The 16,975-nt window shown below is 47.9% G+C and overlaps 1 protein-coding gene and 1 long non-coding RNA gene across 2 annotated transcripts in view; both read left to right on the top strand.

Annotated features, from left to right (window-relative positions):
- LOC144258216 (uncharacterized) overlaps positions 1-16,975 on the top strand; it is a 970,182-nt gene that overhangs the window by 465,878 nt on the left and 487,329 nt on the right. The gene's annotated exons all lie outside the window — the stretch shown is intronic.
- Positions 1,255-4,762, top strand: LOC144258341 (uncharacterized). Its single transcript, XR_013344677.1, has 3 exons — positions 1,255-1,328; positions 1,902-2,015; positions 4,683-4,762. It is a non-coding gene; the product is annotated as an uncharacterized LOC144258341 (long non-coding RNA).

Raw genomic sequence — 16,975 nt, 5'->3', positions numbered from 1 at the left:
TGAGGCAGGCTAATCAGGGCACCTGGGGTTTAAAAAGGAGCTCACTTCAGTTAGTGAGGTGTGTGTGAGGAGCTGGGAGCAAGGGGCGTGAGGAGCTGAGAGTGAGAACATGGACTGTTGGAGGACTGAGGAGTACAAGCATTATCAGACACCAGGAGGAAGGTCCTATGGTGAGGATAAAGAAGGGGTTGGGAGGAGGCCGTGGGGAAGTAGCCCAGGGAGTTGTCGCTGTCGCAGAGCTGTTCCAGGAGGCAGTCTAGACAGGTGCATTCCACAGGGCCCTGGGCTGGAGCCCGGAGTAGAGGGCGGGCCCGGGTTCCCCCCAAATCCTCCCAACTCCTGGTCAGACCCAGGAGTCGTCAACCTGGACTGTGGGTTCAGAGAAACGGCCAAGCTGAGGGCTGCCGTGAAGCTCCAAGGCGAGCAAATCCGCCAATAAGCGCAAGACCCACCAAGGTAGAGCAGGAACTTTGTCACAGGGGACAGACTGTGCCTGTCTGTGTGTGTTCCCAGCAGATATGTGGGTATTTCAATCCCTCATAAGCAGAGTGCTCAGCATCTTCAGGGACCCAGGGAGCTGGTCCTGGGAATTCACTGGTTTACTAGGTGTGACACTGTAGGGAATTGTGAGACACTTTAATAATAATAATTAATAATAAAATACCAATATGATGAAATTGCAATGAATCATGCTAGATATGCCATGTAAGGTGTCAGTGAAAATGCTATGATTTTCCAAGTATGATCCTTTTGTTTCTATGTTTTGTACCACCTTTGTGTTGTGAGTTATAGACATGTAGGGTATATCTGTATTTCCAGACTTGTGCAGTGTTTCTGGGTGACACCCCCGGACAGACTGGCATCAGCACTGCGGAGCCTCTTCACTGGCCTGTCAAGGGTCATCAGCTGTACAATGAGTCCATGAAAAGAACCAAGGGGATACACCTATTGAGTCAGCAAGACATGCAGGGGTATGCCTGTGTACTGAGAACTCCAGGGCTTTTCCATGCCATGTGCTGTGAAGCTTGTGTTTGGGACACAGGAAGTACAAGCCACAAGGCAAAGGGAATAGAAAGGGCAGCTGCATCATCTTCATTTTCTCTTCAATCCGTCTTCCTACCTCTGGAGCAACTTCTCTGCAACCTGAAGCCTTGAACAAAGGACTGAATGACCCATCCAAGCTGTAGATGTGTTCCAGACGGACTTTCAAGCCAGGAATTCACCAATACTGTGAAGAACCCGATATATAGATTTCTGAATGTATCTGACCTTTGCTTCTTTCCTTTAGTTTAGAGGCTAAAGGATTGGCTGGCAGCCTGGTATTTTGGGTAAGATCCAAACCTTTTTTTTAAGGTCAGGCTTGACAAAGCCCTGGCTGGGATGATTTAATTGGGGATTGGCCCTGCTTTGAGCAGGGGGTTGGACTAGATGACCTCCTGAGGTCCCTTCCAACCCTGAGATTCTATGGTTCTATGATTCCAACCTGTGCTGACCTGGTAATATGGCTGACCCTTTGGGGTCAGAACATTGTGTTTCTGTGACCAGAATTTTTAAATAAGCTCTCACTGTACCGAACATAGGTGCTGATTGGGAGTCAGAGAACTGGAATGCAATAAAGGGGGCTGTGTGATCTTTTTCAGCTTCTCAATAACCAGTGTGGGGGATCAGAAGCAGAGTTTTTGAGTGGTCGGTGATTTTAACTTCAGTGTTAGCCATCAGTTGTGGGAGCATCTTCTCTCCCTTTTTTAGCCTGCCGTGACCTTAGCGTTTTCAGTCAGGACTCCCCAAGGCACACCAGGTCACACTAAGCACTGAAGTTAAATTAATAGAATGTTTTGTTTTTTTTATGACAAAGTCTTATGCAATCACCTGAACTCCTTTGTTTTCTTTCATCTGAGCAGGGTTTCCCATTTCCAAACCTGATGTGTTTTCCCAGCTGGAACAAGGGGAAGAGCCATGGGTCTCAGAGCTCCAGGGTTCAGAGGAAAGACAGACCCTGAGAGCTCCCTGCAAAGGTGAGGAAACATGAAACCAACTCAGAATCTGTAAGTGCCTGAAGGAAACCTATGGGATGCCCTACAAAGCCCTTGGGAGGTCACTCAGTTCATTATTATCCCTAGCAGGGGTCATAACCTCAGGGTAACTATAGCTCATGGCTTCCTGTAGATCCTAGCAGATATCAGGCAGTAGCTTCCTCCCTTCCCCCCATGAATTTGATGGGATGTGAAGGCTGAATTGATCCCCTCCTCTCTCCCATTTAGGGGAAGTGTTTGGAGGAGTTCAGTTCCTGTTTTTATTTGACCTCTCTCCAGCACTTTTTTTCGTTGGCCTTCCCCTTTCCATCCCTGTTGGAGGTTTCTGTCTCTATCGCAGCAGGTGATGCGATGGCATGTGAGAAAGAGGAGCAGAATTCTCAGCAGGAAAATGCTGGGCAAGTGGATAAACACAGAGCATTATCACAAAGATCGGAAAGGAACGTGTCCAGGAGTCATGAGCAGGGAAAATCCTGTGAGATTCAGCACAGACCAGAGAGAGAGCAGGGAAATCGGCCAAGGGATAAAGTGGGTAAATTAATTTCCTATAGGGGAACTCAGAAGGACCTCAAGGAAAGCACAACACAGCAGGAAATCCTCAGGGGAAAGACAAAAACTGCATGCACTGAGTGTGGGAAAAACGTATATGACCAGTCAGCCCTTATAAAGCATCAGAGGATCCGCGCAGGAGAGAGGCCCTATGAATGCCGTGAGTGTGAGAACCTTCAATCGCAGCTCAAACCTTGTTACTCATCAGAGAACCACACAGGGGAGAGGCCCTATGAATGCCGTGAGTGTGGGAAAACCTTCTCTTGGCACTCAGCCCATGTTAGCCATCCAAGAATCTGCACAGGAGATCAACACCATAAAAACCTCTAGGGCTATCCGTACTTTTTTTTCTTTAATACTTTTCCTGATTCCCACATAGTAACTTTTAAAGTTGTTTGAACTGTTTGCAGCACTGTTATCCCTCAGCGTGTCCAAATGAGTGGCCCATTTTTGCCTTTTGCAGTTCACCCTGTTCTGAGGTGGACCCATTTGTCCTTCCTATCTACTCCATTGTCTCATGAATAATTTGAGTGTGCCCTTCCTACCAGGAACCAGGGAGCATCACATCTATACCATTCCTCCTATTGCAAAATTATTGTTCGGAATCACCACTGATTCAGATTATATCATTGCCAGTTGTTCTCACGTTGCTCTGGGTTGTGCTGAAGAGCAGTTATATTGGGAACTTTCCCAATTATATTTAAAGGAAGAGGAGCAGGGGCAGGAAAAGAAGGGTCATTTCAGCCTCTGTGACACTGGAAGGAGATGGGGTGACTCAGAGATTCCCTCCTTCCCCATCACTCCAGACCTGTTAACTCTGCATGGCTCAGACACGAGGGATCTTCATCACATTCTATCCCTCCACTTCTCAAAGTGTCACATGATGAAGCGTTCTCAGCTGTCTGTGCTTGGAGACGATGCTTTGACTTCTTTAATCCTATATCAGAGTTGCTGACTGGAGATGAAAGTGTCAAAAACCTGGAAGGGGAATTCAAATGGATCCCAAGCACAGTGTGATCATTTGGAGTTTAAATCCCAGGTTCCATCAATTGGTAAAGCCACTTCTGGCAAGGGGGCTGTTTTGTCCCCCATTATGGGGGATGCTAGGTTACTAAAAAATTTTAAATAACCTAACTAATTCTATGGCATGGGGAATGGTCCCCTTCATGATGCAGATGTTGAGGAAATAGAAGTGGGTTTTTTATTGAATTTGTTTTTTGTAGGTGCTAAAAAAAAGTGTATGAAATGAAATCAGTGTTGGATATCTAATAGCTGCAGAAAAATAGCTAGTTTTGAATAGAAACTCCAGCTCTGATAACTAACAGGCCTGTATCCAATCCCTTGCCTGGAATTGTGCCACCAAATTAAAGAAAAGCCGGGCATGTTTCAGGAAGCCATTCCTCACTAACACTGCTGAGATTTTGAGTGCTTTTGTAAAGGATTCTACTTCAGAGAAGTGTACATTTACCCTAACCAAGGCCAAGGATTTGGAAAGAACTGGGGTTGAATGAGTACACGCTCCGTTCTTGGTTTCCATCCCAGTAAAAGAAGCTATGGTGACCAAAGACCCAAGGGAAATTGTTTGTGTGTACAACTCACTAATTACAGATCCAAAGCATGCCAGGGTTAGATTGAGAACAATCATCCTTCACCATTTGGATCCAAAGAGAGAGAGTGCTTCATAGGACATTCCCTCCTCGTGGATTCCAAACTGGGTGCCTGATTGGGTAATGTCCAAGTCAGATTCAGGACTCACATAATTTGTCAGACCACTCTGTTTATTAGCAAAGGACTTTGCCAATGCACCCAAATATGTAAGCCCCCTGCAAAGGCTCAAGCTAACTTGTTCATACAGATAAGCCAATTGAACATAAGAGACAAAAGGAAGCAGAAACTGACAAATATACATCCATATCTTACTTGCATACTAATGTTTACCAATCTCCCAGCTCAGTAGGAGCTCTAAGTTAATTAGTTTGAGGACCCATTGTCTCACACTCCTTAATGTTTCTCTTCTCGACAACTATATTTCAACAAACCCTTCAAGTAGCATTTCTTTAATGAATTCTAATTTCAATATAATTCTTTCTATTTTCACAGAAACCAGGACTTTCAGGCTGTGGAAATGATGGTAACCAATGAGGCAAGGAACGTGTCCGGTTCCAATTTCAGACTTCCAGATACTCACATGTTGAGTCCTGATTCTCTGGTTTTGTGTCTGATGCTCCGGCTTCACAATAAAGCTGATGTTGGCACAGCTGCCCCCATGTAGCTGCACTGGTGTAGCATGCTATTACAGATGCTCTAAGCCAATGGGAGAGATCTCTCCCGTCGGACTTCATTAGTCCAGCCCCCTCAAGCTATATGTCCTGCTGACGTAGCGCTATCTACACAGGGCGTTAGGGCTGTGTAACTACATTGCTAAACTCTGGATTTTTCACACCCCTGAGCAATATAGTTATACCGATAAATGCCTTTAGTGTAGGACAGTTTTCTCTTGTGTTTTATGCATTTACATCCCTTCTCCTCTACCTCCTCCTACTTTGAAAGATTAAAAAGTGTGAAAAGAGAGATTTTTTTTTTCCTCGTGATGCAAACATTCCCACATAGGAGACCCCTTCCACCAACACACATGGCAGAAGAACCAGCGATATATGAACTCAGAGAATTGGTTGGGACCTACGTTGGGACAAACCAGAACTAGAGCCAAGGTTCAGTTGTTGGCAACGGGGATTAAAAGAAAATGAACTCCTATGACAAGAATTTGAGCTCTTTGAATATGTTATTGTTTCCAATGAAAATGAATTTATTGGTTAAAGAGTAGGAGACTAATTGTGTGATAATCTGAATCACTTTGTAAAACAAAGTGTCTTGTTTTTTGTTTTGTTAGTAATTTACCCCCTGTAGTGTAAGGAGTTCTGGTAGAAAACCTCACTCCAATGGTTGGCGTGGAAGAATGTGTGTGAGAGTGTATAAGTGAATATTGGCCCAGTATAGATTTTAAATTTTTGTGTTTCAAATAGAACTTATTTTGCTTAGTTTCAAAGTCTATTTCTAGTGAATGCAAAATTATTCGAAGAGACAATTTGTAGAAGTGTTTACAAGTTCTTACACTTAGACTGTAAGGGTCACTGACTTCCCCACTTCTCTAATTTGCAAAGGAAAGTCATCTGTCGTAGGATGTGTTCAGCAGGTAGGAAAGTTGCAGTCCTCAACCACCAAGGAAAAGGCTGAAGTCCATTACCTTTTAGGTCAATAAGCCATCTAAAGTCTGGTCTATGCTGAAAAGCAATGTTGACGTAGCCACCTCTCTCAGGGGTGTGAAAAGTCCACTCCACTGAGAGAAGTAGTTAATGTGACCTCAGCCCCAGCATAGACAGTGTTAGGTTTTCAGAAGAATACTTCCAGTGTGTGAAGTATAGACAGAGCCTGCGACAGACTGATCCCCTATGGGAAGTGAGTCATGACATGAATTCCAATTTTGACCCATTTCCCTATATGTGAGAGAGGTACTAGTATGGAGGGCTGGGCCAGCTGTCCGATCGCCTGGTTCCTCAACTGTAGCTACAGCTCTTAGTACCCATCCACCCAAAGACAGAGAGAAATGGAGAGTTCCAACCATTGTTATTTTAGTATCTTATTGTTCCTTTCTCTGTTTTTTGTGCTGGCCTTTCTTTTATATCAGGGTGTGAGGGTATAGCTCAGTTCATGTTGTGACAAAGCTCTGTCCTTGTCTCTATGGGTCCCACGTTTCCTGGTGGATTTTGCGAGCCTCAGAGGCTCACTGTGACCCTCCACGTAGCCCTTCTCTCTCTCTAGAGGCAAGGGCCACAGCTTACTGAGCCATCATAAGCCAGCAAGGGAGGTGGGGAGAAGCAACCCCCCCTCGCACAATCTCTGTTTCCCAGTATCCATGATTAATCAGGGAGGGGAGGGGGGAGCCCGGGCCCGCCCTCTACTCTGGGCTCCAGCCCAGGGACCCTAATAGTAGCAGCTATGGTAGCTGACTTTTGGGAAATAGGACGTGTGCAATTCCCTGGGCCGCTTCCCCACAGCAGCCCCCACTCAGTATCTCCTTCGCTATTACCTCAGGGCCTCCTTCCTTGCACCTGATGTGGATTTGCACTGCTTGGTTCCTCCAACAGCACGGCTTCCTCCTACAGATCCTGACACATGCGCCTCACTGACGAACTGGGAGGCTTTTCACTAGTTCCAGCCAGGCCTTGATGGGCTTCAGGTATTCCAATCAACCTAGCTATCTCCACTGCTTTCTAGAAGGATCTTAATTGGCCCAAGGTGTCTTGATTAACCTGAAACAACTGCCATTTGGTTACCATAGTACCAAGGATTCGTTTAGCCTGAGGCTAAAATACCTGTTCCTCACTACTTAACTATAGCCGTCTTGCCTTGCCCCGTCGCAATGTGTGACAAAAGCTTATTGGTGCCAATTGGCAAAGGGGTCACTGTCATTCACAAGCAACTCCTGTCTCAGACCTGACAAATTCACCACACCTAGGACCGAGAGCAGGGGTGGTGGAATCTTCCTTACAGTGGGGGGGCCACCGGCGCCGAACTGTGACACCCCCATGACACCCCTTTCCCCCCAGCCCTCACTCACCCCGCCCCTTCTCCCTGATGCCCCAATCTCACACCGCCCGTTCTCCCTGATGCCACCCCTCCCTCCGAGGCCACACCCACAGAACGCCTCTTCCCCCAAGGCTCCAGCTTGTTCCCCCCTCCGTCGTCTGTTCTTAGGGCTGCTAAAAAGTGCTGGGCCCATGGCCCTCTAAACCCCCCTCGTCCTGCACCCTGACACACAGCCAGGCAGGCAGCAGTGTGTGTGAGTGTGTGTATGTGACAGAGACTGCTGGGCTGTGCTGAGCCAGTGCGGGAAGTGGGGGCTGATGTCGGGGCTGTTCCGCTCCCCCGACTCAGGACTGGGGTGTCCCGCTCCCCCTGACTCAGGACTCGGGTGTCCCCCTCCCCCTGACTCAGGACTGGGGTGTCCCGCTCTCCCTGACTCAGGACTGGTTGCTTCCAGCAGCTGTCTGAACTTAGGGACAGCGTGCCAACACACTCACTCTTCCACAACACACACGCTCCCCGAACACACACACTGTCTGTCCCCAACACACACACACTCTCTGCCCAGCACGCCCACGGCAGCTGAAAAGCAGCTGGCAATTGAGTCGGATGCCCATGGAACAATGGGATAGAGAAACCTGCCTCGTGTGGCTGCCCACGAGGCATTGCAAACCCTTCCCAAAGCACCCTGCGGCCAGTTGCACAGTGGGATAGCGACCCACAATGCACTGCTCTCTGTGGCGACCCAAGAGCTGCTAGCCTGGATGCGCTCCGGTGACACAAGCAGCCTAGTGTGGACATGCAACAGCGGCTTAATTGAAACGCTTTAACTAAAGCAGCATAACTCTGTTGTGTAGACGTAGCCTGGCTCCCACTGGGGCCAAGGATGCTCAGGCACTGAAACTAAAGAGCCGCAACTTCCTCCGTAGTTGGCAGGATTCAAACCTGCACAGGGAGACCCCCCCCCCCAAGGGATTTCGAGTCCACCACCTTAACCACTCAGCCACAACTACTTGCTTTATAGAGCGCTCTCACGACCCTCTAGTTCTGTTCTCACTGAGTGATCGTTTCCAATTGTTTCCTCAGACCAGCGTCCACAACACACTCACTGCTGTGCTGTTGTGTAAGTGTGCCGAGGGCTGAACAAGAATTCCTGCTCTTTTCCCTTCTGGCTGGAGCATGAGGAGAGTGTGTTTGTGGCCAGTGATGTTGCTGTAGATTGTTGTAAAATTCCTGCCTCGATAATTCAGACAGTCCCTTTCCCGTCATATCCCCAGTACATCAGTGACTGTAATAGCAGGGGGCAGGTTTTCTGTGGGGCACAGAGCTTTATCAGGGGGTTAGTGTCTCCTTCCTTTCCTCACTCTGGAGGAAACTCAGCTTTTCATTCCATCTTTAATGTGTCATGGAATAACAACGGCAGCACGAAGAAAGAGGTGGGCAGGGTGGGCCTCAGGGGAGGGGCACAGAGGTGCAAGTGGTGGGCAGGGCAGGACGGAGAGGCACGGGTGGCAGGCTGGGTGGGTCTGATGGGTGGGGCTGAGAGGTGGGAACGGCGGCCATGGTGGGTGTCAGGGGAGGGGTCAGAGAGGTGTGGGTGGCGGGCAGACCTTGGGGTAGGGGGCGGAGAGGAATGAGCAGCCGGCAAGGAGGCCTCGGGGAGAGAGGAGCGAGTGAAAGGTGGACCAGCAGGCCTCAGCCGAAGAGGCAGAGTGGGGTGGGAAGAAGTCCTCCTGTTAACCCAGTGCTATCTACACCGGGATTAGGCTGATATAACTGCATTGCTCAGGGAAGGTAAAATTTTTAACACCCCAAAGTAATGTTGTTACTGACTTAATTTTGTAGGATAGACCTGTCCAAAGAATCACACACACACCTTGGGAGTAAAACTTCACCCGCTTCTCTGCTTCACAGAATCGAAACACAAGAAATGCTTGTCAGGGCCCAGTGCGGGTTGGCAGGGAGTCAGGTGTGGGCAGACACCATACGTTAGCCAGATGAAGGCACCATAGATTAGCTGGTTTAAAGCACCTGTCTTCTAAACAGGAGATCCTGGGTTCAACTCCCAGTAGTGGCTTTTGAGGCACCTGGTACTGGCTGCTATCAGAAGACAAATAACAGAGTTAGATGGACCTCTGGTCTAGCCCAGTGTAGCTGTGCTTGTTGTTTAAATTACACTCAGAGGCACTGATAATAGAGTGACTGAAAGTTTGGGTGTTAAGAGCTGATAGGTCAGTGTTCCAGTCCCCTCGCAGATGACCCCCTCCCTCTGGGACAAGGGCAGGTCCAAGCTCTCACACCAAGTGGCTCATTGGGGCTGCCAGAATCTGTGGGCGGCTCACTCAGTTTACGCCGAGGGTTGAGTCCTGCTTTGTGCACCGTGTCTGAGAATGAAAATCCTTACTGAATGAGGTAGGCAACCTAGTGACAGAGGAGGTGGAAAAAGCTAATGTACACAATGCTTTTTTTGCCTCTGTCTTCACAAACAAGGTCAGCTCCCAGACTATTGCACTGGGCAGCACAGCATGGGGAGGAGGTGACCAGCCCTCTGTGGAGAAAGAGGTGGTTCGGGACTATTTAGAAAAGCTGGACGTCCACAAGTCCATGGGGCCGGACGAGTTGCATCCGAGAGTGCTAAAGGAACTGGCGGCTGTGATCGCAGAGCCGTTGGCCATTATCTTTGAAAACTCGTAGCGAACGGGGGAAGGTGGGTGTTTTAATCGCTGTGCAGACATAACGTTAGGATACGTCTACAGTGCAATGAATCACCCACGGCTGGCCAGTGTCACATTAATCAGGATCATGTGGCTTGGGCTGTAAAGTTGCAGTGTACAAATACAAAGAAACAAGAGCAAAAACCGGTTGCCTTTATAGCTAGATAGCTATAGATACATGGCAAATAGCAACAAGAATCAGCGTAGAGCTGGATCTAAAAAAATGAAAGATTAATCTTTGCTCTCCAAATAATAACTACTGATAAATGGTAATATAAAAAAGGACCTCAAATTCCTTCGTAATTTGATGGTTCTTGGAACTTCCAGGCATATTGGCTAGAATTTTCGAGACACAGATTGTCAGAAAAACGTAACACGCTGAGTGCTCCACCTGAAACAACAGCAAATACTGTTGCCTAGGTAGATAGATACATTGCAAAGAGCAACAAGAATCAATGTAGAGCTGAATCTGCAAAACAGAAAGATTAATCTTGCAATACGAATAATAATGTATTAATTATTATTAATTATTTATTTTTATTTTATTTTATTATGTCACAAAGGACCATGAATTCCTTCATACTTTTATCATCCTCAGGACGTTGCTGTGAATTCAGAGACATGATTGATTTCTGGAGGAGCCGTTGCAGTTTCAAAAGGAAATTAAGGCAGAAAATGAAGCAGGGAGGGTTGTGATGGGGTGCATGAAAGGAGAAGAGGCTTGTTCCTCTTGAGTTTTCTTTCCGTTGCTCTCATGATCCTGATGGAGGAAGCGGAAGCTTAATTTGAGTTTCTCCCCACTCCCCTCCTTCTGTCGGCAGTGTGTGTCTTCACCAGGAGTGCTTCCACCGAATGAAGAGGGGCAGTGTTGGGGGGGTGAGAAACGCGGCTCTTCACTCCGCGCAGCTGCCCACTGGGAGCCCAGCTGCCCCCTGGGCTCTTGACTCCCCACCTCCTCCCTGGAGTGGGAGCCATCCACCTGGGCTTCTTGCCTGCCTGCTCCCCGCCAGGAGTGGGGGCGGGGGCCAAGTGCTCAGGCTTCTCGGCTCCCTGCGCTGGGAGCCGGGAGCTTTCGTGCAGCAGCCCCGCGAGGAGCCAGGCAGGTGCAGCCCCGCTGGGATCAGGGAGCGGAGGGCAGCCGTGAAGGGAGCCAGCCGGAAGCCATGACATTGGCAAGACAGCCAGCAGCCCCTGTGAGTCAGGCAGTGTCTACACAGACACTGTGTTGTCCTAACGACCCCAGCGCAATCCCCGTGCCTCTTGAGGAGCTGGAGTTACTATGTGGGTGTAGCAGGGCACTTACACAGATGGGACAAGGTTGTAGTGTGCACCATGAGGTAATTAGGACAACGTAAAATGCTGTCGGCAGGCCTAACTGTGTAGTGTAGCCCAGGTTTTAATCTCCTGCCAGCCAGGAATGTTCATCAGCTCCAGGTGGGGGAGAGAGGTTTGTTCCCAACAAGCTACACTGAGGCGAAAACTACCCGTGCCTTACATCCACTAGGACTGTACATGGCGTTGGCTGCTCAAGTTAGTGATCTTGGTGTTAAAAAACAATTACAGTTGTCGTGCAGATGCAGCCGAGGTGCAGTGGTTGGCATTAGCTTTCCCCTTGACCTGACCTAAACTCCATCACATGTCCTAGTCTAAACAAAGCCTGAGCATCACAGTTATACTGTTCCCCCATTTAAAAACAATTGTTAGTCATCAAGTTCCCCCACCAGGATCATATTGTTTCATTCCCAGTTGTCACAGTTCATCAGAGCGCTGTTGCTTCAGGTTTTCCTGAAGGCAGATATTTTTACTACCATTTTCCTCCCTTAAAATATATTGAAGTATAACAAAGAGCAGGAATAGGGAAGGGATAGGGAAAAATGTCTTTTCCCCTCTGTAACAACAAAAGAACATAGGGTAAATCAGAGGGATTCTCCATCCCCATCTCTATCCCCCTGTTCTTCAATTGGTAAGGTCAATATTTCCCGAAGGGGCTGGGAAGAGGATTCTCTAGTAAATGATTTGGAACTAACTAAAAGACCCATTCATTTGCCTCCCAAAGCAGTTGTGGCCCATGCCCTGCAGGAGGTTGCTCCTGAAGATCTTCCCTTCCTAATCAGGTGCATGTTGCCTCTTATTTGGGAAATGCAATCCCTTCCTAGGTAGAGATGGGAAAAATGGAAGTGACATTTCTGTTCAGCTCCCTCCTGGGAGATGCTGTAAATGTGTAGGAAATGACATCCATGAGGAATGTGATAGAGCTGCAGAAAGACACCCATTCTGAGTAGATACCTGACATTTGGTGTCTTAGAGGGATTCTAAGCCGCACCTGAATGTAGTCCCTTATTTAAATCTGTGCCACCAGATTAAAGAAACAAAAGGGCATATTTGGGGGAGTTATACCTCAGTATCGCTACTGGTATGTTGTGTGGTTGGTGAAGAATTCTACGCCAGAGCCGTGTAAAATTGCTACAACTAAGGTCAAAGATTTGACAAGAACTCAGGTAGAAATGAGAGGTTTTAGTGGTTGATTTTCACCCCAGAGATGGACGCTATGGTGACCTGTGGCCAAGGTAAACTGTTTTTGGAATTGCTCACACTTCTAAGGGGTGCCATGATGAAACTGGGAACAACTGTCTTTTACCATTTGGATCCCAAGTTTCCTGAAGCACAGAGAGAAACAGATGATTCCTTCAGAGCCATCCCATGCCTATGGGTCCCAAACTGGCTTCCTTGCTGGACAAGAAGCACTTCCGTGTTGGTTAAATGATGGTAGCCAATGAGGGAATGTAACAGATTCCAAGTTCAGATTGCAGGATACATGAATGCTGAGTCCAGAGTCTGTGGTTTGGTCGTGATGCATGATAGAAAGGGGCCATGACAGGGACACACTGCCGTGCGGGGCCAAAGTGAAGGAGCTGTGACACACCTACCACAAGGTGCAGGAGGCAAACTGCTGCTCCATATTGGGTGCTAACTAACCCCAGCATCACGGCAAGAATCTACCTAGCAGCTGGAGAAAAAATATGTATGAGAGTCAAAGACACCCCCACGTGGCCTGTCTCTTCCCCAATCTCAACACCTGGAAGATTGTCTGGAAGACTCAGAATTTGAACTGCAGAGATTGGTCCCAGGCTGAGAGGGAATTCAGTCTGTGTATTAAGAACTCAGCATGGCTTGGAGCAACCAGTGGGTGAGAAAAGCTGTTTGATCCAATTCTTGCTTAGTATATTCAAATTAGAGTTATACTCCAATACTTATACTCAGTTAAAATCTAACTTTCTGTAGTTAATAAACTTGTTTTACTATTTTATACTTACTCCTGAGTTTGTCCAAAGTGCTTGGGAAAGTTGCTCACATGACAAAGGCTGGTGCATGTCCCCTTTATTTTTGATGAAGTGGCGAACTAATTAATGAGCTTACACTTTTCAAGAGAAGGCCGTGAGCCGTGTAAGATGGTACATTTCTGAGGTGCAAGGCTGAGAGCTGGGGAGATATGCTGGTGTCTCTGTATAATTGAGGAGTGGTTTATAGAGCATTCATGCAACTGAGTTGGGTGCTTTGCTGCATGTTTTTGGCCAAATGATCATAGAATCCTAGGATATCGGGGTTGGAAGGGACCTCAGGAGGTATCTAGTCCAACCCCCTGCCCAGAGGAGGACCAATCCCTAACTAAATCATCCCAGCCAGGGCTTTCTCAAGCCTGATCTTAAAAACTTCTAAGGAAGGAGATTCCACCACCTCCCGAGGTAACCCATTCCAGTGTTTCACCACCCTCCTAGGGAAAAAGTTTTTCCTAATATCCAACTTAAATCTCCCCCACTGCAACTTGACCATTACTCCTTGTCCTGTCATCTGCTGTCACTGAGAATAGTCTAGATCCGTCCTCTTTGGATCCACCTTCATTTAGTTCAAAGCAGCTATGACATCCCCCCTCATTCTTCTCTTCTGTAGAGTAAACAATCCCAGTTCCCTCAGCCTCTCCTCATAAGGCATGTGTTCCAGACCCCGAATGATTTTTGTTGCCTTTCGCTGGACTCTCTCCAATTTCTCCACATCCTTCTTGTAGTGTGGGGCCCAAAACTGGACACAGTACTCCAGATGAGGCCTCACCAGTGTCGAATTGAGGGGAAGGATCACATCCCTCGATCTGCTGACAATGCCCCTACTTATACACCCCAAAATGGGACTTATACACCCCAGTCGTCTGGGACTTCCCCCGATCACCATGAGTTTTCAAAGATATTGGACAATGACTCTGCAATCACATCCGCCAACTCCTTTAGCCCTCTCGGATGCAACGCATCCGGCCCCATGGACTTGTGCTCATCCAGCTTTTCTAAATAGTCCCGAACCACTTCTTTCTCCACAGAGGGCTGGTCATCTCCTCCCCATGCTGTGCTGCCCAGGGCAGCAGTCTGGGAGCTGAGCTTGTTCGTGAAGACAGGCAAAAAAAGCATTGAGTACATTAGCTTTTTTCACATCCTCTGTCACTAGGGTGCCTCCCTCATTCAGTAAGGGGCCCACACTTTCCTTGGCTTTCTCCTTGTTGCCAACATACCTGAAGAAACCCTTCTTGTTACTCTTAACATCTCTTGCGAGCTACAACTCCAGGTGTGATTTGGCCTTCCTGATTTCACTCCTGCATGCCCAAGCAATATTTTTATACTCATCCCTGGTCATTTGTCCAATCTTCCACTTCTTGTAAGCTTCTTTTTTGTATTTAAGATCAGCAAGGATTTCCCTGTTAAGCCACAGTAATGTCCCGAGCTCCCCAAGTCCCATTGACAGCTGAGCTCTTCCTGCCCATTGAGCCCAGCAGAGACAGTGGGGGCGGGGTGAGTTTGTACCCAAATAACTGACAGAGCCAAGCAAAGAGCAAAGAAATGTTTCCTTCAGTCACTAGGTCTGTGTTTCTGTGGCTCACTCTCTCTCCCCTTCTCTGATAACGAGCAACGCTAAGAGAGGAAGAGGTTCAAACATATGCTAGGTGGTGCCTACGGTGGGATGACAAATTGAAAACCATCACAGAGCCCTCTACTGTGACACTGAGACGATCCCATTCTGACCTTTTACTGACACTTCTTTAATAACTAAAAAAAAAGAACAGGAGGACTTGTGGCACCTTAGAGGCTAACCGATTTATTTGAGCATAAGCTTTCACGAGCTACAGAATGCATCCGATGAAGTGAGCTGTAGCTCACGAAAGCTTATGCTCAAAGAAATTGGTTAGTCTCTAAGGTGCCACAAGTCCTCCTTTCCTTTTTGCAGATACAGACTAACACGGCTGCTACTCTGAAACCTGTCATCATTAATAACGGTTCCCCTGACGTACGTTGCTAAGATTATTTCAATAGCTCCTACACCGATACCTCCTGCCCCTTCTGGCTGGTTCATTGCGCTGTTTGGAACCTGCACCTAAAATTACACCCTCCCTGGGAGCAAGATTCAAAACTGCCCAAGGAAACCCCATTGGGTTTCAAGTGCCGCCCAAGCAGGGAGGCAAAGGGACAGTACAGGGTCGCAGAGCTTCTCCTTTGTCCCAGGGAGAAGGATCTAGTGGGCTAGATTAGGGGGGCTAATAGTCATGACTCCTGGGTTCTATTCCTCGCTGTGGGAGGAAAGGGGTGTCGAGTGGATTAGAGTGTGTGGGGGGGCTAGGAGTCAAAGAAAAAACACTTCCCTTGTGTTCAGCTTCAATGCACATTGAACAAGAACATGGCTTCTCATGTCTTAGGTTCTGATGCCATCGTGTGGCCGTTTCATTTCACTTCTTCTTGTGAAAAGGTTTGGGTGCCTTGCACAGACACGTTATTTCCTGGGGAGAGACGGAGAAGTGGAAGCTACATGGATTTCATCCTCCGAAAAATAGATTAAAATAATCCCCAAACAGCTCAGGCCCACCCGTCCCCCCTCGCTGCTGCCAGTGAAGCTCAGTTCTGGGCCTGGTGTGCAGTAAATGTGGGGGAGACGCTGCCTGCCTGGACTTTTCGGGAGAAAAAGTCAGACACGATGCCATGCCTGGTGCAGGAGATGCAGATGTGTTGCTTGATTGTTTTTCTCATTTTAAATGTTCATTTCAATGGCAAAAAATCTTTGAAAAAGACCATGAAAAAAAGAAGAAACCATGAAAATACCCAAGGGAGAGAGGGGGTTTCTGAGAGCCGGGGTAGAGATGGAGATTTTCATGAAACGGGGACAGGGCAAAGCAGGGAGCAAAGGGGGAGGTTTTTTGTGCAGTTCCATTTTAACCAGCCTCACATCCTGGAGTCCCTAATGTCCCAGCTTACCCGCAACGTGTGACCTCGAGACTCCTCCCTACTGCAAAAACTGCAGATCCCCCAGCACTCCTTAACCTAGATGGATCCTCTGGCAACCAGATGTCTCTGCAGAACCACCGTGGTTACTCTCCTGAGTGTCTGTTCAAGGATAGCTACTGACTTCTCCTGAGAATGCAGTTGAGGAATGGCTCTCCCATCTCTAGATGCTTTCCTGTGGGCTCTGAGAAGCAGGATGGGGCGTGTATGATAAAGTCCACGCAACGTTCCCCTTTCATCCCAGCCCTGGGACGTCACCAGTTGCCACCTATCCCCTGGCAGCAGTGAGGGATGTTTCCCACTGTCCAGGAGACACCAGCCTTGGACCAAAGGCAGCTTGAGGCTTCTCCTCTCTCCCTTCTTGAATCAAGTTCATGTTTTTTCCAAGAGTTAAAGCAGCCCAAACCCCCAGGGTCTGGATTAATGTCACAAGTTTGCTATCTCTCCCTGGAAGACAACTTCTTAATGAGAGGAGTTAAATGAGATGAGTGGAGTTAAATCAGTTCTCAGCCTGAGTCCTTTGCTCTTAATCCTGAGGATATTGTCCCAGCGTGGGGCCATTTCCTGCCTCTCTTTCACACAGAAGGACAATTTTCTTTGCGCAGACGCAGGAACATCAAGATCTTTCTCTGTCCCTTGTGGAAAGCAGAGTGTCAAATTCCAAGGAACCTTCCTCTTCTGCGATGGAAACAATGGAGAAGCAGGGGGCCCTGGGCACCTCTAGCCCTGGCCGGGAGATGTTCCCTCCCTGCTTTCTTTACGCTGCTTGTCGTTATTTCATGGA

The sequence above is a fragment of the Eretmochelys imbricata genome, chromosome 28 (genome assembly GCF_965152235.1).
Source record: "Eretmochelys imbricata isolate rEreImb1 chromosome 28, rEreImb1.hap1, whole genome shotgun sequence".
NCBI lineage: Eukaryota > Metazoa > Chordata > Testudines > Cheloniidae > Eretmochelys > Eretmochelys imbricata.
This window is presented reverse-complemented; position numbering and strand designations above follow the sequence as displayed.